Here is a 25,156-nt window from a genome sequence, read left to right on the forward strand (position 1 = left end):
AACCGCTTCTGTGAGTCCAGTTATTAATACCGATGCTTTACTTAGGGTTTACTGTATCCCTTGGACATTCTTATTGACGATGAAACACAGAAATTGCATCCGAATTTAATACAAATGGCACAATGCCGACTTAAGTACAAGAGGACTGACACTCTAACTTTCTATGATTTGAACCTCTCCTGTGAGTCCAGTTTTAGTTTCCGATGCTTCACTTCAGGTTTACTGTATCCCTTGGACCTTCTTATTCACGAAGAAACACAAAAATTGCATCCGAATTTAATACAAAAGGCACAATGCCGACTTAAGTACAAGAGGACTGACACTCCAACTTTCAATGATTTGAACCTCTCCTGTGAGTCCAGTTTTAGATTCCGATGCTTCACTTCAGGTTTACTGTAAACCTTGGACCGTCGTATTGACGATGAAACACAGAAATTGCATCCGAATTTAATACTAAAGGCACAATGCCGACTTAAGTACAAGAGGACTGACACTCTAACTTTCTATGATCTGAACCTCTCCTGTGAGTCCAGATTTGGATTCCGATGCTTCACTTCAGGTTTGCTGTATCCCTTGGACCTTCTTCTTGACGATGAGACACAGAAATTGCACCCGAATTCAATACAAAGGCACAATGCCGACTTAAGTACAAGAGGACTCACACTCTAACTTTCTATGATTTGAACCTCTCCAGTGAGTCCAGTTATTGATTCCGATGCTTCACTTCAGGTTTACTGTATACCTTGGAGCTTCTTATTGACGATGAGGCACAGAAATGGCATCCGAATTTAATGCAAAAGGCACAATGCCGACTAAAGTACAAGAGGAACGACACTCTAACTTACTATGATTTTAACTTCGCCTGTGAGTCCAGTTTTAGATTCCGATGCTTCACTTCAGGTTTACTGTAAACCTTGGACCGTCGTATTGACGATGAAACACAGAAATTGCATCCGAATTTAATACTAAAGGCACAATGCCGACTTAAGTACAAGAGGACTGAGACTCTAACTTTCTATGATTTGAATCTCTCCTGTGAGACCGGTTGTAGATTCCGATGTTTCACTTCAGGTATACTGTATCCCTTGGACCTACTTATTGACGATGGAGCACAGAAATTGCATCCGAATTTAATACAAAAGGCACAATGCAGACTTAAGTTCAAACGGACTGACACTCTAACTTTCTATGATTTGAACCTCTCCTGTGAGTCCAGTTTTAGATTCCGATGCTTCACTTCAGGCTTACTGTAGCCCTTGGACCTTCTTATTGACGATGAAACACACAAATTGCATCCGAATGTAACACAAAAGGCACAATGCCGACTTAAGTACGAGAGGACTGAGACTCTAACTTTCTATGATTTGAACCTCTCTTGTGAGTCCAGTTGTAGATTCCGACGTTTCACTTCAGGTTTACTGTATACCTTGGACCTTCTTATTGACGATGAAGCACAGATTTTGCATCCGAATTTAATGCAAAATTCACAATGCCGACTTAAGTACAAGAGGACTGACACTCTAACTTTCTATGATTTGAACCTCTCCTGTGAGTCCAGTTTTAGATTCCGATGCTTCACTTTAGGTTTACTGTATACCTTGGACCTTCTTATTGACGAAGAAGCACGGAAATTGCATCCGAATTTAATACAAAAGGCACAATGCCGACTGAAGTACAAGAGGACTGACACTCTAACTTTCTACGATTTGAACCTCTCCTGTGAGTCCAGTTTTAGATTCCGATTCTTCAGTTCAGGTTTACTGATTCCCTAGGACCAACTAATTGACGATGAATCACAGAAATTGCATCAGGATTTAATACAAAAGGCACAATGCCGACTTAAGTACAAGAGGACTGACACTCTAACTTTCAATGATTTGAACCTTTCCTGTGAGTTCAGTTTTAGATTCGGATGCTTCACTTCAGGTTTACTGTATACCTTGGACCTTCGTATTGTCGATGAAACACAGAAATTGCATCCAAATTTAATACAAAAGGCACAATGCCGACTTAAGTACAAGAGGACTGACACTCTTACTTTCTATGATTTGAACCTCTCCTGTGAGTCCAGTTTTAGATTCCGATGCTTCACTTCACATTTACTGTATCTCTTGGACCCTCTTATTGACGATGAAAAACGGAAATTGCATCCCAATTTAATACAAAAGGCACAATGCCGACTTAAGTACAAGAGGACTGACACTCCTACTTTCTATGATTAGAACCTCTCCTGTGAGCCTAGTTTTAGATTCCGATGCTTCACTTCAGGTTTACTGTATCCCTTGGACCTTCTTATTGACGATGAAGCACAAAAATTGCGTCCGAATGTAATACAAAAGGCACAATGCCGACTTAAGTACAAGAGGACTGAGACTCTAACTTTCTATGATTTGAACCTCTCCTATGAGTCCAGTTGTTGATTCCGATGCTTCACTTCAGGTTAACTGTACCCCTTGGACCTTCTTATTGACGATGAAGCACAGATTTTGCATCCGAATTTAATACAAAATTCACAATGCCGACTTAAGCACAAGAGGACTGACACTCTAACTTTCTATGATTTGAACCGCTTCTGTGAGTCCAGTTATAAATACCGATGCTTTACTTAGGGTTTACTGTATCCCTTGGACATTCTTATTGACGATGAAACACAGAAATTGCATCCGAATTTAATACAAATGGCACAATGCCGACTTAAGTACAAGAGGACTGACACTCTAACTTTCTATGATTTGAACCTCTCCTGTGAGTCCAGTTTTAGTTTCCGATGCTTCACTTCAGGTTTACTGTATCCCTTGGACCTTCTTATTCACGAAGAAACACAAAAATTGCATCCGAATTTAATACAAAAGGCACAATGCCGACTTAAGTACAAGAGGACTGACACTCCAACTTTCAATGATTTGAACCTCTCCTCTGAGTCCAGTTTTAGATTCCGATGCTTCACTTCAGGTTTACTGTATCCCTTGGACCTTCTTCTTCACGATGAGACACAGAAATTGCACCCGAATTCAATACAAAGGCACAATGCCGACTTAAGTACAAGAGGACTCACACTCTAACTTTCTATGATTTGAACCTCTCCAGTGAGTCCAGTTATTGATTCCGATGCTTCACTTCAGGTTTACTGTATACCTTGGAGCTTCTTATTGACGATGAGGCACAGAAATGGCATCCGAATTTAATGCAAAAGGCACAGTGCCGACTAAAGTACAAGAGGAACGACACTCTAACTTACTATGATTTTAACTTCGCCTGTGAGTCCAGTTTTAGATTCCGATGCTTCACTTCAGGTTTACTGTAAACCTTGGACCGTCGTATTGACGATGAAACACAGAAATTGCATCCGAATTTAATACTAAAGGCACAATGCCGACTTAAGTACAAGAGGACTGAGACTCTAACTTTCTATGATTTGAATCTCTCCTGTGAGACCGGTTGTAGATTCCGATGTTTCACTTCAGGTATACTGTATCCCTTGGACCTTCTTATTGACGATGGAGCACAGAAATTGCATCCGAATTTAATACAAAAGGCACAATGCAGACTTTAGTTCAAACGGACTGACACTCTAACTTTCTATGATTTCAACCTCTCCTGTGAGTCCAGTTTTAGATTCCGATGCTTCACTTCAGGTCTACTGTATACCTTGGACCTTCTTATTGACGAAGAAGCACAGAAATTGCATCCGAAATTAATACAAAAGGCACAATGCCGACATAGGTACAAGAGGACTGACACTCTAACTTTGTATGATTTGAACCTCTCCTGTGAGTCCAGTTTTAGATTCCGATGCTTCACTTCAGGTTTGCTGTATCCCTTGGACCTTCTTATTGACGATGAATCACAGAAATTGCATCCGAATTTAACACAAAGGCACAATGCCGACTTAGGTACTAGAGGACTCACACTCTAACTTTCTATGACTTGAAACTCTCCTGTGAGTCCAGTTTTAGATTCCGATGCTTCATTTCAGGTTTACTGTAAACCTAGGAGCTTCTTATTGACGATGAAGCACAGAAATTGCATCCGAATGTAATACAATTGGCACAATGCCGACTTAAGTACAAGAGGACTGGCACTCCAACTTTCAATGATTTGAACCTCTCCTGTTAGTCCAGTTTTAGAATCCGATGCTTCACGTCAGGTTTACTGTAAACCTTGGACCGTCGTATTGACGATGAAACACAGAAATTGCATCCGAATTTAATACTAAAGGCACAATGCCGACTTAAGTACTAGAGGACTCACACTCTAACTTTCTATGACTTGAACCTCTCCTGTGAGTCCAGTTTTAGATTCCGATGCTTCATTTCAGGTTTACTGTATACCTTGGAGCTTCTTATTGACGATGAAGCACAGAAATTGCATCCGAATGTAATACAATTGGCACAATGCCGACTTAAGTACAAGAGGACTGACACTCTAACTTTCTATGATTTGAACCTCCTCTGTGAGTCCAGTTTTAGATTCCGATGCTTCACTTCAGGTGTACTGTATCTCTTAGACCCTCTTATTGACGATGAAACACGATAATTGCATCCGAATTTAATACAAAGGCACAATGCCGACTAAAGTACAAGAGGACTGACACTCCTTCTTTCTAAGATTAGAACCTCTCCTGTGAGTCCAGTTTTAGATTCCGATGCTTCACTTCAGGCTTACTGTAGCCCTTGGACCTTCTTATTGACGATGAAACACACAAATTGCATCCGAATGTAACACAAAAGGCACAATGCCGACTTAAGTACGAGAGGACTGAGACTCTAACATTCTATGATTTGAACCTCTCCTGTGAGTCCAGTTGTAGATTCCGACGTTTCACTTCAGGTTTACTGTATACCTTGGACCTTCTTATTGACGATGAAGCACAGATTTTGCATCCGAATTTAATACAAAATTCACAATGCCGACTTAAGTACAAGAGGACTGACACTCTAACTTTCTATGATTTGAACCTCTCCTGTGAGTCCAGTTTTAGATTCCGATGCTTCACTTTAGGTTTACTGTATACCTTGGACCTTCTTATTGACGAAGAAGCACGGAAATTGCATCCGAATTTAATACAAAAGGCACAATGCCGACTGAAGTACAAGAGGACTGACACTCTAACTTTCTACGATTTGAACCTCTCCTGTGAGTCCAGTTTTAGATTCCGATTCTTCAGTTCAGGTTTACTGATTCCCTAGGACCAACTAATTGTCGATGAATCACAGAAATTGCATCAGGATTTATTACAAAAGGCACAATGCCGACTTAAGTACAAGAGGACTGACACTCTAACTTTTAATGATTTGAACCTTTCCTGTGAGTCCAGTTTTAGATTCGGATGCTTCACTTCAGGTTTACTGTTTACCTTGGACCTTCGTATTGTCGATGAAACACAGAAATTGCATCCAAATTAAATACAAAAGGCACAATGCCGACTTAAGTACAAGAGGACTGACACTCTTACTTTCTATGATTTGAACCTCTCCTGTGAGTCCAGTTTTAGATTCCGATGCTTCACTTCACATTTACTGTATCTCTTGGACCCTCTTATTGACGATGAAAAACGGAAATTGCATCCCAATTTAATACAAAAGGCACAATGCCGACTTAAGTACAAGAGGACAGACACACCTACTTTCTATGATTAGAACCTCTCCTGTGAGCCTAGTTTTAGATTCCGATGCTTCACTTCAGGTTTACTGTATCCCTTGGACCTTCTTATTGACGATGAAACACAAAAATTGCGTCCGAATGTAATACAAAATTCACAATGCCGACTTAAGCACAAGAGGACTGACACTCTAACATTCTATGATTTGAACCGCTTCTGTGAGTCCAGTTATAAATACCGATGCTTTACTTAGGGTTTACTGTATCCCTTGGACATTCTTATTGACGATGAAACACAGAAATTGCATCCGAATTTAATACAAATGGCACAATGCCGACTTAAGTACAAGAGGACTGACACTCTAACTTTCTATGATTTGAACCTCTCCTGTGAGTCCAGTTTTAATTTCCGATGCTTCACTTCAGGTTTACTGTATCCCTTGGACCTTCTTATTCACGAAGAAACACAAAAATTGCATCCGAATTTAATACAAAAGGCACAATGCCGACTTAAGTACAAGAGGACTGACACTCCAACTTTCAATGATTTGAACCTCTCCTGTGAGTCCAGTTTTAGATTCCGATGCTTCACTTCAGGTTTACTGTAAACCTTGGACCGTCGTATTGACGATGAAACACAGAAATTGCATCCGAATTTAATACTAAAGGCACAATGCCGACTTAAGTACAAGAGGACTGACACTCTAACTTTCTATGATCTGAACCTCTCCTGTGAGTCCAGATTTGGATTCCGATGCTTCACTTCAGGTTTGCTGTATCCCTTGGACCTTCTTCTTGACGATGAGACACAGAAATTGCACACGAATTCAATACAAAGGCACAATGCCGACTTAAGTACAAGAGGACTCACACTCTAACTTTCTATGATTTGAACCTCTCCAGTGAGTCCAGTTATTGATTCCGATGCTTCACTTCAGGTTTACTGTATACCTTGGAGCTTCTTATTGACGATGAGGCACAGAAATGGCATCCGAATTTAATGCAAAAGGCACAATGCTGACTAAAGTACAAGAGGAACGACACTCTAACTTACTATGATTTTAACTTCGCCTGTGAGTCCAGTTTTAGATTCCGATGCTTCACTTCAGGTTTACTGTAAACCTTGGACCGTCGTATTGACGATGAAACACAGAAATTGCATCCGAATTTAATACTAAAGGCACAATGCCGACTTAAGTACAAGAGGACTGAGACTCTAACTTTCTATGATTTGAATCTCTCCTGTGAGACCGGTTGTAGATTCCGATGTTTCACTTTAGGTATACTGTATCCCTTGGACCTTCTTATTGACGATGGAGCACAGAAATTGCATCCGAATTTAATACAAAAGGCACAATGCAGACTTAAGTTCAAACGGACTGACACTCTAACTTTCTATGATTTGAACCTCTCCTGTGAGTCCAGTTTTAGATTCCGATGCTTCACTTCAGGTCTACTGTATACCTTGGACCTTCTTATTGACGAAGAAGCACAGAAATTGCATCCGAAATTAATACAAAAGGCACAATGCCGACATAGGTACAAGAGGACTGACACTCTAACTTTGTATGATTTGAACCTCTCCTGTGAGTCCAGTTTTAGATTCCGATGCTTCACTTCAGGTTTGCTGTATCCCTTGGACCTTCTTATTGACGATGAATCACAGAAATTGCATCCGAATTTAACACAAAGGCACAATGCCGACTTAGGTACTAGAGGACTCACACTCTAACTTTCTATGACTTGAAACTCTCCTGTGAGTCCAGTTTTAGATTCCGATGCTTCATTTCAGGTTTACTGTAAACCTTGGAGCTTCTTATTGACGATGAAGCACAGAAATTGCATCCGAATGTAATACAATTGGCACAATGCCGACTTAAGTACAAGAGGACTGACACTCTAACTTTCTATGATTTGAACCTCCTCTGTGAGTCCAGTTTTAGATTCCGATGCTTCACTTCAGGTTCACTGTATCTCTTAGACCCTCTTATTGACGATGAAACACGATAATTGCATCCGAATTTAATACAAAGGCACAATGCCGACTTAAGTACAAGAGGACTGACACTCCTTCTTTCTAAGATTAGAACCTCTCCTGTGAGTCCAGTTTTAGATTCCGATGCTTCACTTCAGGCTTACTGTAGCCCTTGGACCTTCTTATTGACGATGAAACACAAAAATTGCATCCGAATGTAACACAAAAGGCACAATGCCGACTTAAGTACGAGAGGACTGAGACTCTAACTTTCTATGATTTGAACCTCTCCTGTGAGTCCAGTTGTAGCTTCCGACGTTTCACTTCAGGTTTACTGTATACCTTGGACCTTGTTATTGACGATGAATCCCAGATTTTGCATCCGAATGTAATACAAAATTCACAATGCCGACTTAAGTACAAGAGGACTGACACTCTAACTTTCTATGATTTGAACCTCTCCTGTGAGTCCAGTTTTAGATTCCGATGCTTCACTTTAGGTTTACTGTATACCTTGGACCTTCTTATTGACGAAGAAGCACGGAATTTGCATCCGAATTTTAAAAAAAATTCACAATGCCGACTTAAGTACATGAGGACTGACACTCTAACTTTCTATGATTTGAAACTCTCCAGTGAGTCCAGTTTTATATTCCGATGCTTCAATTCAGGTTTACAGTATACCTTGGACCTTCATATTGACGATGAAGCACAGAAATTGCATCCGAAATTAATACAAAAGGCACAATGCAGACTTAAGTTCAAAAGGACTGACACTGTAACTTTCTATGTTTTGAAACTCTCCTATGAGTCCAGTTGTAGCTTCCGACGTTTCACTTCAGGTTTACTGTATACCTTGGACCTTCTTATTGACGATGAAGCACAGATTTTGCATCCGAATTTAATACAAAATTCACAATGCCGACTTAAGTACAAGAGGACTGACACTCTAACTCTCTATGATTTGAACCTCTCCTGTGAGTCCAGTTTTAGATTCCGATTCTTCAGTTCAGGTTTACTGATTCCCTAGGACCAACTAATTGACGATGAATCACAGAAATTGCATCAGGATTTAATACAAAAGGCACAATGTCGACTTAAGTACAAGAGGACTGACACTCTAACTTTCAATGATTTGAACCTTTCCTGTGAGTCCAGTTTTAGATTCGGATGCTTCACTTCAGGTTTACTGTATACCTTGGACCTTCGTATTGTCGATGAAACACAGAAATTGCATCCGAATTAAATACAAAAGGCACAATGCCGACTTAAGTACAAGAGGACTGACACTCTTACTTTCTATGATTTGAACCTCTCCTGTGAGTCCAGATTTAGATTCCGATGCTTCACTTCACATTTACTGTATCTCTTGGACCCTCTTATTGACGATGAAAAACGGAAATTGCATCCGAATTTAATACAAAAGGCACAATGCCGACTTAAGTACAAGAGGACTGACACTCCTACTTTCTATGATTAGAACCTCTCCTGTGAGCCTAGTTTTAGATTCCGATGCTTCACTTCAGGTTTACTGTATCCCTTGGACCTTCTTATTGACGATGAAACACAAAAATTGCGTCCGAATGTAATACAAAAGGCACAATGCCAACATAAGTACAAGAGGACTGACACTCTAACTTTCTATGATTTGAACCTCTCCTATGAGTCCAGTTGTTGATTCCGATGCTTCACTTCAGGTTAACTGTACCCCTTGGACCTTCTTATTGACGATGAAGCACAGATTTTGCATCCGAATTTAATACAAAATTCACAATGCCGACTTAAGCACAAGAGGACTGACACTCTAACTTTCTATGATTTGAACCGCTCCTGTGCGTCCAGTTATAAATACCGATGCTTTACTTAGGGTTTACTGTATCCCTTGGACATTCTTATTGACGATGAAACACAGAAATTGCATCCAAATTTATTACAAAGGGCACAATGCCGACTTAAGTACAAGAGGACTGACACTCTAACTTTCTATGATTTGAACCTCTCCTGTGAGTCCAGTTTTAGTTTCCGATGCTTCACTTCAGGTTTACTGTATCCCTTGGACGTTCTTATTCACGATGAAACACAGAAATTGCATCCGAATTTAATACAAAAGGCACAATGCCGACTTAAGTACAAGAGGACTGACACTCCAACTTTCAATGATTTGAACCTGTCCTGTGAGTCCAGTTTTAGATTCCGATGCTTCACTTCAGGTTTACTGTAAACCTTGGACCGTCGTATTGACGATGAAACACAGAAATTGCATCCGAATTTAATACTAAAGGCACAATGCCGACTTAAGTACAAGAGGACTGACACTCTAACTTTCTATGATCTGAACCTCTCCTGTGAGTCCGGATTTAGATTCCGATGCTTCACTTCAGATTTGCTGTATCCCTTGGACCTTCTTCTTGACGATGAGACACAGAAATTGCACCCGAATTCAATACAAAGGCACAATGCCGACTTAAGTACAAGAGGACTCACACTCTAACTTTCTATGATTTGAACCTCCTCTGTGAGTCCAGTTTTAGATTCCGATGCTTCACTTCAGGTTTACTGTATCTCTTAGACCCTCTTATTGACGATGAAACACGATAATTGCATTCGAATTTAATACTAAAGGCACAATGCCGACTTAAGTACTAGAGGACTCACACTCTAACTTTCTATGACTTGAACCTCTCCTGTGAGTCCAGTTTTAGATTCCGATGCTTCATTTCAGGTTTACTGTATACCTTGGAGCTTCTTATTGACGATGAAGCACAGAAATTGCATCCGAATGTAATACAATTGGCACAATGCCGACTTAAGTACAAGAGGACTGACACTCTAACTTTCTATGATTTGAACCTCCTCTGTGAGTCCAGTTTTAGATTCCGATGCTTCACTTCAGGTTTACTGTACCTCTTAGACCCTCTTATTGACGATGAAACACGATAATTGCATCCGAATTTAATACAAAGGCACAATGCCGACTTAAGTACAAGAGGACTGACACTCCTTCTTTCTAAGATTAGAACCTCTCCTGTGAGTCCAGTTTTAGATTCCGATGCTTCACTTCAGGCTTACTGTAGCCCTTGGACCTTCTTATTGACGATGAAACACAAAAATTGCATCCGAATGTAACACAAAAGGCACAATGCCGACTTAAGTACGAGAGGACTGAGACTCTAACTTTCTATGATTTGAACCTCTCCTGTGAGTCCAGTTGTAGATTCCGACGTTTCACTTCAGGTTTACTGTATACCATGGACCTCCTTATTGACGATGAAGCACAGATTTTGCATCCGAATTTAATACAAAATTCACAATGCCGACTTAAGTACAAGAGGACTGACACTCTAACTTTCTATGATTTGAACCTCTCCTGTGAGTCCAGTTTTAGATTCCGATGCTTCACTTTAGGTTTACTGTATACCTTGGACGTTCTTATTGACGAAGAAGCACGGAAATTGCATCCGAATTTAATACAAAAGGCACAATGCCGACTTAAGTACAAGAGGACTGACACTCTTACTTTCTATGATTTGAACCTCTCCTGTGAGTCCAGTTTTAGATTCCGATGCTTCACTTCACATTTACTGTATCTCTTGGACCCTCTTATTGACGATGAAAAACGGAAATTGCATCCCAATTTAATACAAAAGGCACAATGCCGACTTAAGTACAAGAGGACTGACACTCTTACTTTCTATGATACGAACCTCTCCTATGAGTCCAGTTGTTGATTCCGATGCTTCACTTCAGGTTAACTGTACCCCTTGGACCTTATTATTGACGATGAAGCACAGATTTTGCATCCGAATTTAATACAAAATTCACAATGCCGACTTAAGCACAAGAGGACTGACACTCTAACTTTCTATGATTTGAACCGCTTCTGTGAGTCCAGTTATAAATACCGATGCTTTACTTAGGGTTTACTGTATCCCTTGGACATTCTTATTGACGATGAAACACAGAAATTGCATCCGAATTTAATACAAATGGCACAATGCCGACTTAAGTACAAGAGGACTGACACTCTAACTTTCTATGATTTGAACCTCTCCTGTGAGTCCAGTTTTAGTTTCCGATGCTTCACTTCAGGTTTACTGTATCCCTTGGACCTTCTTATTCACGAAGAAACACAAAAATTGCATCCGAATTTAATACAAAAGGCACAATGCCGACTTAAGTACAAGAGGACTGACACTCCAACTTTCAATGATTTGAACCTCTCCTGTGAGTCCAGATTTAGATTCCGATGCTTCACTTCAGGTTTGCTGTATCCCTTGGACCTTCTTCTTGACGATGAGACACAGAAATTGCACCCGAATTCAATACAAAGGCACAATGCCGACTTAAGTACAAGAGGACTCACACTCTAACTTTCTATGATTTGAACCTCTCCAGTGAGTGCAGTTATTGATTCCGATGCTTTACTTCAGGTTTACTGTATACCTTGGAGCTTCTTATTGACGATGAGGCACAGAAATGGCATCCGAATTTAATGCAAAAGGCACAATGCCGACTAAAGTACAAGAGGAACGACACTCTAACTTACTATGATTTTAACTTCGCCTGTGAGTCCAGTTTTAGATTCCGATGCTTCACTTCAGGTTTACTGTATCACTTGGACCTTCTTATTGACGATGAAAGACAAAAATTGCATCCGAATGTAATACAAAAGTCACAATGCAGACTTAAGTACAAGAGGACTGAGACTCTAACTTTCTATGATTTGAATCTCTCCTGTGAGACCGGTTGTAGATTCCGATGTTTCACTTCAGGTATACTGTATCCCTTATACCTTCTTATTGACGATGGAGCACAGAAATTGCATCCGAATTTAATACAAAAGGCACAATGCAGACTTAAGTTCAATCGGACTGACACTCTAACTTTCTATGATTTGAACCTCTGCTGTGAGTCCAGTTTTAGATTCCGATGCTTCACTTCAGGTCTACTGTATACCTTGGACCTTCTTATTGACGAAGAAGGACAGAAATTGCATCCGAAATTAATACAAAAGGCACAATGCCGACACAGGTACAAGAGGAGTGACACTCTAACTTTCTATGATTTGAACCTCCTCTGTGAGTCCAGTTTTAGATTCCGATGCTTCACTTCAGGTTTACTGTATCTCTTAGACCCTCTTATTGACGATGAAACACGATAATTGCATCCTAATTTAATACAAAGGCACAATGCCGACTTAAGTACAAGAGGACTGACACTCCTTCTTTCTAAGATTAGAACCTCTCCTGGAGTCCAGTTTTAGATTCCGATGCTTCACTTCAGGCTTACTGTAGCCCTTGGACCTTCTTATTGACGATGAAACACAAAAATTGCATCCGAATGTAACACAAAAGGCACAATGCCGACTTAAGTACGAGAGGACTGAGACTCTAACTTTCTATGATTTGAACCTCTCCTGTGAGTCCAGTTGTAGCTTCCGACGTTTCACTTCAGGTTTACTGTATACCTTGGACCTTCTTATTGACGATGAATCCCAGATTTTGCATCCGAATGTAATACAAAATTCACAATGCCGACTTAAGTACAAGAGGACTGACACTCTAACTTTCTATGATTTGAACCTCTCCTGTGAGACCAGTTTTAGATTCCGATGCTTCACTTTAGGTTTACTGTATACCTTGGACCTTCTTATTGACGAAGAAGCACGGAAATTGCATCCGAATTTAATACAAAAGGCACAATGCCGACTTAAGTACATGAGGACTGACACTCTAACTTTCTATGATTAGAATCTCCCTGTGAGTCTAGTTTTAGTTTCCGATGCTTCACGTCAGGTTAACTGTATCCCTTGGACCTTCTTATTGACGATGAAACACATAAATTGCATCGGAAAATAATACAAATGGCACCATGCCGACTTAAGTACAAGGGGACTGACACTCTAACTTTCTATGATTTGAAACTCTCCAGTGAGTCCAGTTTTATATTCCGATGCTTCAATTCAGGCTTACTGTATAACTTGGACCTTCATATTGACGATGAAGCACAGAAATTGCATCCGAAATTAATACAAAAGGCACAATGCAGACTTAAGTTCAAAAGGACTGACACTGTAACTTTCTATGTTTTGAAACTCTCCTGTGAGTCCAGTTGTAGCTTCCGACGTTTCACTTCAGGTTTACTGTATACCTTGGACCTTCTTATTGACGATGATGCACAGATTTTGCATCCGAATTTAATACAAAATTCACAATGCCGACTTAAGTACAAGAGGACTGACACTCTAACTTTCTATGATTTGAACCTCTCCTGTGAGTCCAGTTTTAGATTCCGATGCTTCACTTTAGGTTTACTGTATACCTTGGACCTTCTTATTGACGAAGAAGCACGGAAATTGCATCCGAATTTAATACAAAAGGCACAATGCCGACTTATGTACAAGAGGACTGACACTCTTACTTTCTACGATTTGAACCTCTCCTGTGAGTCCAGTTTTAGATTCCGATTCTTCAGTTCAGGTTTACTGATTCCCTAGGACCAACTAATTGACGATGAATCACAGATATTGCATCAGGATTTAATACAAAAGGCACAATGCCGACATAAGTACAAGAGGACTGACACTCTAACTTTCAATGATTTGAACCTTTCCTGTGAGACCAGTTTTAGATTCGGATGCTTCACTTCAGGTTTACTGTATACCTTGGACCTTCGTATGTTCGATGAAACACAGAAATTGCATCCGAATTTAATACAAAAGGCACAATGCCGACTTAAGTACAAGAGGACTGACACTCCTACTTTCTATGATTTGAACCTCTCCTGTGAGTCCAGTTTTAGATTCCGATGCTTCACTTCACATTTACTGTATCTCTTGGACATTCTTATTGACGATGAAAAACGGAAATTGCATCCGAATTTAATACAAAAGGCACAATGCCGACTTAAGTACAAGAGGACTGACACTCCTACTTTCTATGATTAGAACCTCTCCTGTGAGCCTAGTTTTAGATTCCGATGCTTCACTTCAGGTTAACTGTACCCCTTGGACCTTCTTATTGACGATGAAGCACAGATTTTGCATCCGAATTTAATACAAAATTCACAATGCCGACTTAAGCACAAGAGGACTGACACTCTAACTTTCTATGATTTGAACCGCTCCTGTGAGTCCAGTTATAAATACCGATGCTTTACTTAGGGTTTACTGTATCCCTTGGACATTCTTATTGACGATGAAACACAGAAATTGCATCCAAATTTATTACAAATGGCACAATGCCGACTTAAGTACAAGAGGACTGACACTCTAACTTTCTATGATTTGAACCTCTCCTGTGAGTCCAGTTTTAGTTTCCGATGCTTCACTTCAGGTTTGCTGTATCCCTTGGACCTTCTTCTTGACGATGAGACACAGAAATTGCACCCGAATTCGATACAAAGGCACAATGCCGACTTAAGTACAAGAGGACTCACACTCTAACTTTCTATGATTCGAACCTCTCCAGTGAGTCCAGTTATTGATTCCGATGCTTCACTTCAGGTTTACTGTATACCTTGGAGCTTCTTATTGACGATGAGGCACAGAAATGGCATCCGAATTTAATGCAAAAGGCACAATGCCGACTAAAGTACAAGAGGAACGACACTCTAACTTACTATGATTTTAACTTCGCCTGTGAGTCCAGTTTTAGATTCCGATGCTTCACTTCAGGTTTACTGTATCCCTTGGAACTTCTTATTGACGATGAAAGACAAAAATTGCATCCGAATGTAATACAAAAGTCACAATGCAGATTTAAGTACAAGAGGACTGAGACTCTAACTTTCTGTGATTTGAATCTCTCCTGTGAGACCGGTTGTAGATTCCGATGTTTCACTTCAGGTATACTGTATCCCTTATACCTTCTTATTGACGAAGAAGGACAGAAATTGCATCCGAAATTAATACAAAATTCACAATGCCGACATAGGTACAAGAGGACTGACACTCTAACTTTCTATGATTTGAACCTCCTCTGTGAGTCTAGTTTTAGATTCCGATGCTTCACGTCAGGTTAACTGTATCCCTTGGACCTTCTTATTGACGATGAAACACATAAATTGCATCGGAAAATAATACAAATGGCACCATGCCGACTTAAGTACAAGGGGACTGACACACTAACTTTCTATGATTTGAAACTCTCCAGTGAGTCCAGTTTTATATTCCGATGCTTCAATTCAGGCTTACTGTATAACTTGGACCTTCATATTGACGATGCAGCACAGAAATTGCATCCGAAATTAATACAAAAGGCACAATGCAGACTTAAGTTCAAAAGGACTGACACTGTAACTTTCTATGTTTTGAAACTCTCCTGTGAGTCCAGTTGTAGCTTCCGACGTTTCACTTCAGGTTTACTGTATACCTTGGACCTTCTTATTGACGATGAAGCACAGATTTTGCATCCGAATTTAATACAAAATTCACAATGCCGACTTAAGTACAAGAGGAATGACACTCTAACTTTCTATGATTTGAACCACTCCTGTGAGTCCAGTTTTAGATTCCGATGCTTCACTTTAGGTTTATTGTATACCTTGGACCTTCTTATTGACGAAGAAGCACGGAAATTGCATCCGAATTTAATACAAAATTCACAATGCCGACTTAAGTACAAGAGGACTGACACTCTAACTTTCAATGATTTGAACCTTTCCTGTGAGTCCAGTTTTAGATTCGGATGCTTCACTTCAGGTTTACTGTATACCTTGGACCTTCGTATGTTCGATGAAACACAGAAATTGCATCCGAATTTAATACAAAAGGCACAATGCCGACTTAAGTACAAGAGGACTGACACTCCTACTTTCTATGATTTGAACCTCTCCTGTGAGTCCAGTTTTAGATTCCGATGCTTCACTTCACATTTACTGTATCTCTTGGACATTCTTATTGACGATGAAAAACGGAAATTGCATCCGAATTTAATACAAAAGGCACAATGCCGACTTAAGTACAAGAGGACTGACACTCCTACTTTCTATGATTAGAACCTCTCCTGTGAGCCTAGTTTTAGATTCCGATGCTTCACTTCAGGTTAACTGTACCCCTTGGACCTTCTTATTGACGATGAAGCACAGATTTTGCATCCGAATTTAATACAAAATTCACAATGCCGACTTAAGCACAAGAGGACTGACACTCTAACTTTCTATGATTTGAACCGCTCCTGTGAGTCCAGTTATAAATACCGATGCTTTACTTAGGGTTTACTGTATCCCTTGGACATTCTTATTGACGATGAAACACAGAAATTGCATCCAAATTTATTACAAATGGCACAATGCCGACTTAAGTACAAGAGGACTGACACTCTAACTTTCTATGATTTGAACCTCTCCTGTGAGTCCAGTTTTAGTTTCCGATGCTTCACTTCAGGTTTACTATATCCCTTGGACCTTCTTATTCACGATGAAACACAAAAATTGCATCCGAATTTAATACAAAAGGCACAATGCCGACTTAAGTACAAGAGGACTGACACTCCAACTTTCAATGATTTGAACCTCTCCTGTGAGTCCAGTTTTAGATTCCGATGCTTCACTTCAGGTTTACTGTAAACCCTGGACCGTCGTATTGACGATGAAACACAGAAATTGCATCCGAATTTAATACTAAAGGCACAATGCCGACTTAAGTACAAGAGGACTGACACTCTAACTTTCTATGATCTGAACCTCTCCTGTGAGTCCAGATTTAGATTCCGATGTTCACTTCAGATTTGCTGTATCCCTTGGACCTTCTTCTTGACGATGAGACACAGAAATTGCACCCGAATTCAATACAAAGGCACAATGCCGACTTAAGTACAAGAGGACTCACACTCTAACTTTCTATGATTTGAACCTCTCCAGTGAGTCCAGTTATTGATTCCGATGCTTCACTTGAGGTTTACTGTATACCTTGGAGCTTCTTATTGACGATGAGGCACAGAAATGGCATCCGAATGTAATGCAAAAGGCACAATGCCGACTAAAGTACAAGAGGAACGACACTCTAACTTACTATGATTTTAACTTCGCCTGTGAGTCCAGTTTTAGATTCCGATGCTTCACTTCAGGTTTACTGTATCCCTTGGACCTTCTTATTGACGATGAAAGACAAAAATTGCATCCGAATGTAATACAAAAGGCACAATGCCGACTTAAGTACAAGAGGACTGAGACTCTAACTTTCTATGATTTGAATCTCTCCTGTGAGACAGGTTGTAGATTCCGATGTTTCACTTCAGGTATACTGTATACCTTGGACCTTCTTATTGACGATGGAGCACAGAAATTGCATCCTAATTTAATACAAAAGGCACAATGCAGACTTAAGTTCAAACGGACTGACACTCTATCTTTCTATGATTTGAACCTCTCCTGTGAGTCCAGTTTTAGATTCCGATGCTTCACTTCAGGTCTACTGTATACCTTGGACCTTCTTATTGACGAAGAAGCACGGAAATTGCATCCGAAATTAATACAAAAGGCACAATGCCGACATAGGTACAAGAGGACTGACACTCTAACTTTGTATGATTTGAACCTCTCCTGTGAGTCCAGTTTCAGATTCCGATGCTTCACTTCAGGTTTACTGTATCCCTTGGACCTTCTTATTGACGATGAAAGACAAAAATTGCATCCGAATGTAATACAAAAGGCACAATGCCGACTTAAGTACAAGAGGACTGAGACTCTAACTTTCTATGATTTGAATCTCTCCTGTGAGACAGGTTGTAGATTCCGATGTTTCACTTCAGGTATACTGTATCCCTTGGACCTTCTTATTGACGATGGAGCACAGAAATTGCATCCGAATTTAATACAAAAGGCACAATGCAGACTTAAGTTCAAACGGACTGACACTCTATCTTTCTATGATTTGAACCTCTCCTGTGAGTCCAGTTTTAGATTCCGATGCTTCACTTCAGGTCTACTGTATACCTTGGACCTTCTTATTGACGAAGAAGCACGGAAATTGCATCCGAAATTAATACAAAAGGCACAATGCCGACATAGGTACAAGAGGACTGACACTCTAACTTTGTATGATTTGAACCTCTCCTGTGAGTCCAGTTTTAGATTCCGATGCTTCACTTCAGGTTTGCTGTATCCCTTGGACCTTCTTATTGACGATGAATCACAGAAATTGCATCCGAATTTAACACAAAGGCACAATGCCGACTTAAGTACTAGAGGACTCACACTCTAACTTTCTATGACTTGAACCTCTCCTGTGAGCCTAGTTTTAGATTCCGATGCTTCACTTCAGGTTAACTGTACCCCTTGGACCTTCTTATTGACGATGAAGCACAGATTTTGCATCCGAATTTAATACAAAATTCACAATGCCGACTTAAGCACAAGAGGACTGACACTCTAACTTTCTATGATTTGAACCGCTCCTGTGAGTCCAGTTATAAATACCGATGCTTTACTTAGGGTTTACTGTATCCCTTGGACATTCTTATTGACGATGAAACACAGAAATTGCATCCAAATTTATTACAAATGGCACAATGCCGACTTAAGTACAAGAGGACTGACACTCTAACTTTCTATGATTTGAACCTCTCCTGTGAGTCCAGTTTTAGTTTCCGATGCTTCACTTCAGGTTTGCTGTATCCCTTGGACCTTCTTCTTGACGATGAGACACAGAAATTGCACCCGAATTCGATACAAAGGCACAATGCCGACTTAAGTACAAGAGGACTCACACTCTAACTTTCTATGATTCGAACCTCTCCAGTGAGTCCAGTTATTGATTCCGATGCTTCACTTCAGGTTTACTGTATACCTTGGAGCTTCTTATTGACGATGAGGCACAGAAATGGCATCCGAATTTAATGCAAAAGGCACAATGCCGACTAAAGTACAAGAGGAACGACACTCTAACTTACTATGATTTTAACTTCGCCTGTGAGTCCAGTTTTAGATTCCGATGCTTCACTTCAGGTTTACTGTATCCCTTGGAACTTCTTATTGACGATGAAAGACAAAAATTGCATCCGAATGTAATACAAAAGTCACAATGCAGATTTAAGTACAAGAGGACTGAGACTCTAACTTTCTGTGATTTGAATCTCTCCTGTGAGACCGGTTGTAGATTCCGATGTTTCACTTCAGGTATACTGTATCCCTTATACCTTCTTATTGACGAAGAAGGACAGAAATTGCATCCGAAATTAATACAAAATTCACAATGCCGACATAGGTACAAGAGGACTGACACTCTAACTTTCTATGATTTGAACCTCCTCTGTGAGTCTAGTTTTAGATTCCGATGCTTCACGTCAGGTTAACTGTATCCCTTGGACCTTCTTATTGACGATGAAACACATAAATTGCATCGGAAAATAATACAAATGGCACCATGCCGACTTAAGTACAAGGGGACTGACACACTAACTTTCTATGATTTGAAACTCTCCAGTGAGTCCAGTTTTATATTCCGATGCTTCAATTCAGGCTTACTGTATAACTTGGACCTTCATATTGACGATGCAGCACAGAAATTGCATCCGAAATTAATACAAAAGGCACAATGCAGACTTAAGTTCAAAAGGACTGACACTGTAACTTTCTATGTTTTGAAACTCTCCTGTGAGTCCAGTTGTAGCTTCCGACGTTTCACTTCAGGTTTACTGTATACCTTGGACCTTCTTATTGACGATGAAGCACAGATTTTGCATCCGAATTTAATACAAAATTCACAATGCCGACTTAAGTACAAGAGGAATGACACTCTAACTTTCTATGATTTGAACCACTCCTGTGAGTCCAGTTTTAGATTCCGATGCTTCACTTTAGGTTTATTGTATACCTTGGACCTTCTTATTGACGAAGAAGCACGGAAATTGCATCCGAATTTAATACAAAATTCACAATGCCGACTTAAGTACAAGAGGACTGACACTCTAACTTTCAATGATTTGAACCTTTCCTGTGAGTCCAGTTTTAGATTCGGATGCTTCACTTCAGGTTTACTGTATACCTTGGACCTTCGTATGTTCGATGAAACACAGAAATTGCATCCGAATTTAATACAAAAGGCACAATGCCGACTTAAGTACAAGAGGACTGACACTCCTACTTTCTATGATTTGAACCTCTCCTGTGAGTCCAGTTTTAGATTCCGATGCTTCACTTCACATTTACTGTATCTCTTGGACATTCTTATTGACGATGAAAAACGGAAATTGCATCCGAATTTAATACAAAAGGCACAATGCCGACTTAAGTACAAGAGGACTGACACTCCTACTTTCTATGATTAGAACCTCTCCTGTGAGCCTAGTTTTAGATTCCGATGCTTCACTTCAGGTTAACTGTACCCCTTGGACCTTCTTATTGACGATGAAGCACAGATTTTGCATCCGAATTTAATACAAAATTCACAATGCCGACTTAAGCACAAGAGGACTGACACTCTAACTTTCTATGATTTGAACCGCTCCTGTGAGTCCAGTTATAAATACCGATGCTTTACTTAGGGTTTACTGTATCCCTTGGACATTCTTATTGACGATGAAACACAGAAATTGCATCCAAATTTATTACAAATGGCACAATGCCGACTTAAGTACAAGAGGACTGACACTCTAACTTTCTATGATTTGAACCTCTCCTGTGAGTCCAGTTTTAGTTTCCGATGCTTCACTTCAGGTTTACTATATCCCTTGGACCTTCTTATTCACGATGAAACACAAAAATTGCATCCGAATTTAATACAAAAGGCACAATGCCGACTTAAGTACAAGAGGACTGACACTCCAACTTTCAATGATTTGAACCTCTCCTGTGAGTCCAGTTTTAGATTCCGATGCTTCACTTCAGGTTTACTGTAAACCCTGGACCGTCGTATTGACGATGAAACACAGAAATTGCATCCGAATTTAATACTAAAGGCACAATGCCGACTTAAGTACAAGAGGACTGACACTCTAACTTTCTATGATCTGAACCTCTCCTGTGAGTCCAGATTTAGATTCCGATGTTCACTTCAGATTTGCTGTATCCCTTGGACCTTCTTCTTGACGATGAGACACAGAAATTGCACCCGAATTCAATACAAAGGCACAATGCCGACTTAAGTACAAGAGGACTCACACTCTAACTTTCTATGATTTGAACCTCTCCAGTGAGTCCAGTTATTGATTCCGATGCTTCACTTGAGGTTTACTGTATACCTTGGAGCTTCTTATTGACGATGAGGCACAGAAATGGCATCCGAATGTAATGCAAAAGGCACAATGCCGACTAAAGTACAAGAGGAACGACACTCTAACTTACTATGATTTTAACTTCGCCTGTGAGTCCAGTTTTAGATTCCGATGCTTCACTTCAGGTTTACTGTATCCCTTGGACCTTCTTATTGACGATGAAAGACAAAAATTGCATCCGAATGTAATACAAAAGGCACAATGCCGACTTAAGTACAAGAGGACTGAGACTCTAACTTTCTATGATTTGAATCTCTCCTGTGAGACAGGTTGTAGATTCCGATGTTTCACTTCAGGTATACTGTATACCTTGGACCTTCTTATTGACGATGGAGCACAGAAATTGCATCCTAATTTAATACAAAAGGCACAATGCAGACTTAAGTTCAAACGGACTGACACTCTATCTTTCTATGATTTGAACCTCTCCTGTGAGTCCAGTTTTAGATTCCGATGCTTCACTTCAGGTCTACTGTATACCTTGGACCTTCTTATTGACGAAGAAGCACGGAAATTGCATCCGAAATTAATACAAAAGGCACAATGCCGACATAGGTACAAGAGGACTGACACTCTAACTTTGTATGATTTGAACCTCTCCTGTGAGTCCAGTTTCAGATTCCGATGCTTCACTTCAGGTTTACTGTATCCCTTGGACCTTCTTATTGACGATGAAAGACAAAAATTGCATCCGAATGTAATACAAAAGGCACAATGCCGACTTAAGTACAAGAGGACTGAGACTCTAACTTTCTATGATTTGAATCTCTCCTGTGAGACAGGTTGTAGATTCCGATGTTTCACTTCAGGTATACTGTATCCCTTGGACCTTCTTATTGACGATGGAGCACAGAAATTGCATCCGAATTTAATACAAAAGGCACAATGCAGACTTAAGTTCAAACGGACTGACACTCTATCTTTCTATGATTTGAACCTCTCCTGTGAGTCCAGTTTTAGATTCCGATGCTTCACTTCAGGTCTACTGTATACCTTGGACCTTCTTATTGACGAAGAAGCACGGAAATTGCATCCGAAATTAATACAAAAGGCACAATGCCGACATAGGTACAAGAGGACTGACACTCTAACTTTGTATGATTTGAACCTCTCCTGTGAGTCCAGTTTTAGATTCCGATGCTTCACTTCAGGTTTGCTGTATCCCTTGGACCTTCTTATTGACGATGAATCACAGAAATTGCATCCGAATTTAACACAAAGGCACAATGCCGACTTAAGTACTAGAGGACTCACACTCTAACTTTCTATGACTTGAACCTCTCCTGTGAGTCCAGTTTTAGATTCCGATGCTTCATTTCAGGTTTACTGTATACCTTGGAGCTTCTTATTGACGATGAAGCACAGAAATTGTATCTGAATGTAATACAATTGGCACAATGCCGACTTAAGTACAAGAGGACTGACACTCTAACTTTCTATGATTTGAACCTCCTCTGTGAGTCCAGTTTTAGATTCCGATGCTTCACTTCAGGTTTACTGTATCTCTTAGACCCTCTTATTGACGATGAAACACGATAATTGCATCCGAATTTAATACAAAGGCACAATGCCGACTTAAGTACAAAAGCACTGACACTCCTTCTTTCTAAGATTAGAACCTCTCCTGTGAGTCCAGTTTCAGATTCCGATGCTTCACTTCAGGCTTACTGTAGCCCTTGGACCTTCTTATTGACGATGAAACACAAAAATTGCATCCGAATGTAACACAAAAGGCACAATGCCGACTTAAGTACGAAAGGACTGAGACTCTAACTTTCTATGATTTGAACCTCTCCTGTGAGTCCAGTTGTAGCTTCCGACGTTTCACTTCAGGTTTACTGTATACCTTGGACCTTCTTATTGACGATGAAGCACAGATTTTGCATCCGAATGTAATACAAAATTCACAATGCCGACTTAAGTACAAGAGGACTGACACTCTAACATTCTATGATTTGAACCTCTCCTGTGAGTCCAGTTTTAGATTCCGATGCTTCACTTTAGGTTTACTGTATACCTTGGACCTCTTTATTGACGAAGAAGCACGGAAATTGCATCCGAATTTAATACAAAAGGCACAATGCCGACTTAAGTACATGAGGACTGACACTCTAACTTTCTATGATTAGAATCTCCCTGTGAGTCTAGTTTTAGATTCCGATGCTTCACGACAGGTTAACTGTATCCCTTGGACCTTCTTATTGACAATGAAACACATAAATTGCATCGTAAAATAATACAAATGGCACCATGCCGACTTAAGTACAAGGGGACAGACACTCTAACTTTCTATGATTTGAAACTCTCCAGTGAGTCCAGTTTTATATTCCGATGCTTCAATTCAGGTTTACTGTATACCTTGGACCTTCATATTGACGATGAAGCACAGAATTTGCATCCGAAATTAATACAAAAGGCACAATGCAGACTTAAGTTCAAAAGGACTGACACTGTAACTTTCTATGTTTTGAAACTCTCCTGTGCGTCCAGTTTTAGATTCCGATGTTCACTTCAGGTTTACTGTATACTTTGGACCTTCTTATTGACGATGAAGCACAGAAATTGCATCCGAAATTAATAGAAAAGGCACAATGCCAACATAGGTACAAGAGGACTGACACTCTAACATTGTATGATTTGAACATCTCCTGTGAGTCCAGTTTTAGATTCCGATGCTTCACTTCAGGTTTGCTGTATCCCTTGGACCTTCTTATTGACGATGAATCACAGAAATTGCATCCGAATTTAACACAAAGGCACAATGCCGACATAAGTACTAGAGGACTCACACTCTAACTTTCTATGACTTGAACCTCTCCTGTGAGTCCAGTTTTAGATTCCGATGCTTCATTTCAGGTTTACTTTATCCCTTGGACCATCTTATTGACGATGAAACACAGAAATTGCATCCGAATGTAATACAATTGGCACAATGCCGACTTAAGTACAAGAGGACTGACACGCTAACTTTCTATGATTCGAACCTCCTTTGTGAGTCCAGTTTTAGATTCCGATGCTTCACTTCTGGTTTACTGTATCTCTTAGACCCTCTTATTGACGATGAAACACGATAATTGCATCCGAATTTAATACAAAAGGCACAATGCCGACTTAAGTACAAGAGGACTGACAATCCTTCTTTCTATGATTAGAAATTCTCCTGTGAGTCCAGTTTTAGATTCCGATGCTTCACTTCAGGTTTACTGTAGCCCTTGGACCTTCTTATTGACGATGAAACACAAAAATTGCATCCCAATTAAATGCAAAATTCACAATGCCGACTTAAGTACAAGAGGACTGACACTCTAACTTTCTATGATTTGAACCTCTCCTGTTAGTCCAGTTTTTGATTCCGATGCTTCACTTT

This window comes from Schistocerca americana, chromosome 3, assembly GCF_021461395.2.
Source record: "Schistocerca americana isolate TAMUIC-IGC-003095 chromosome 3, iqSchAmer2.1, whole genome shotgun sequence".
NCBI classification, from domain to species: Eukaryota; Metazoa; Arthropoda; class Insecta; order Orthoptera; family Acrididae; genus Schistocerca; species Schistocerca americana.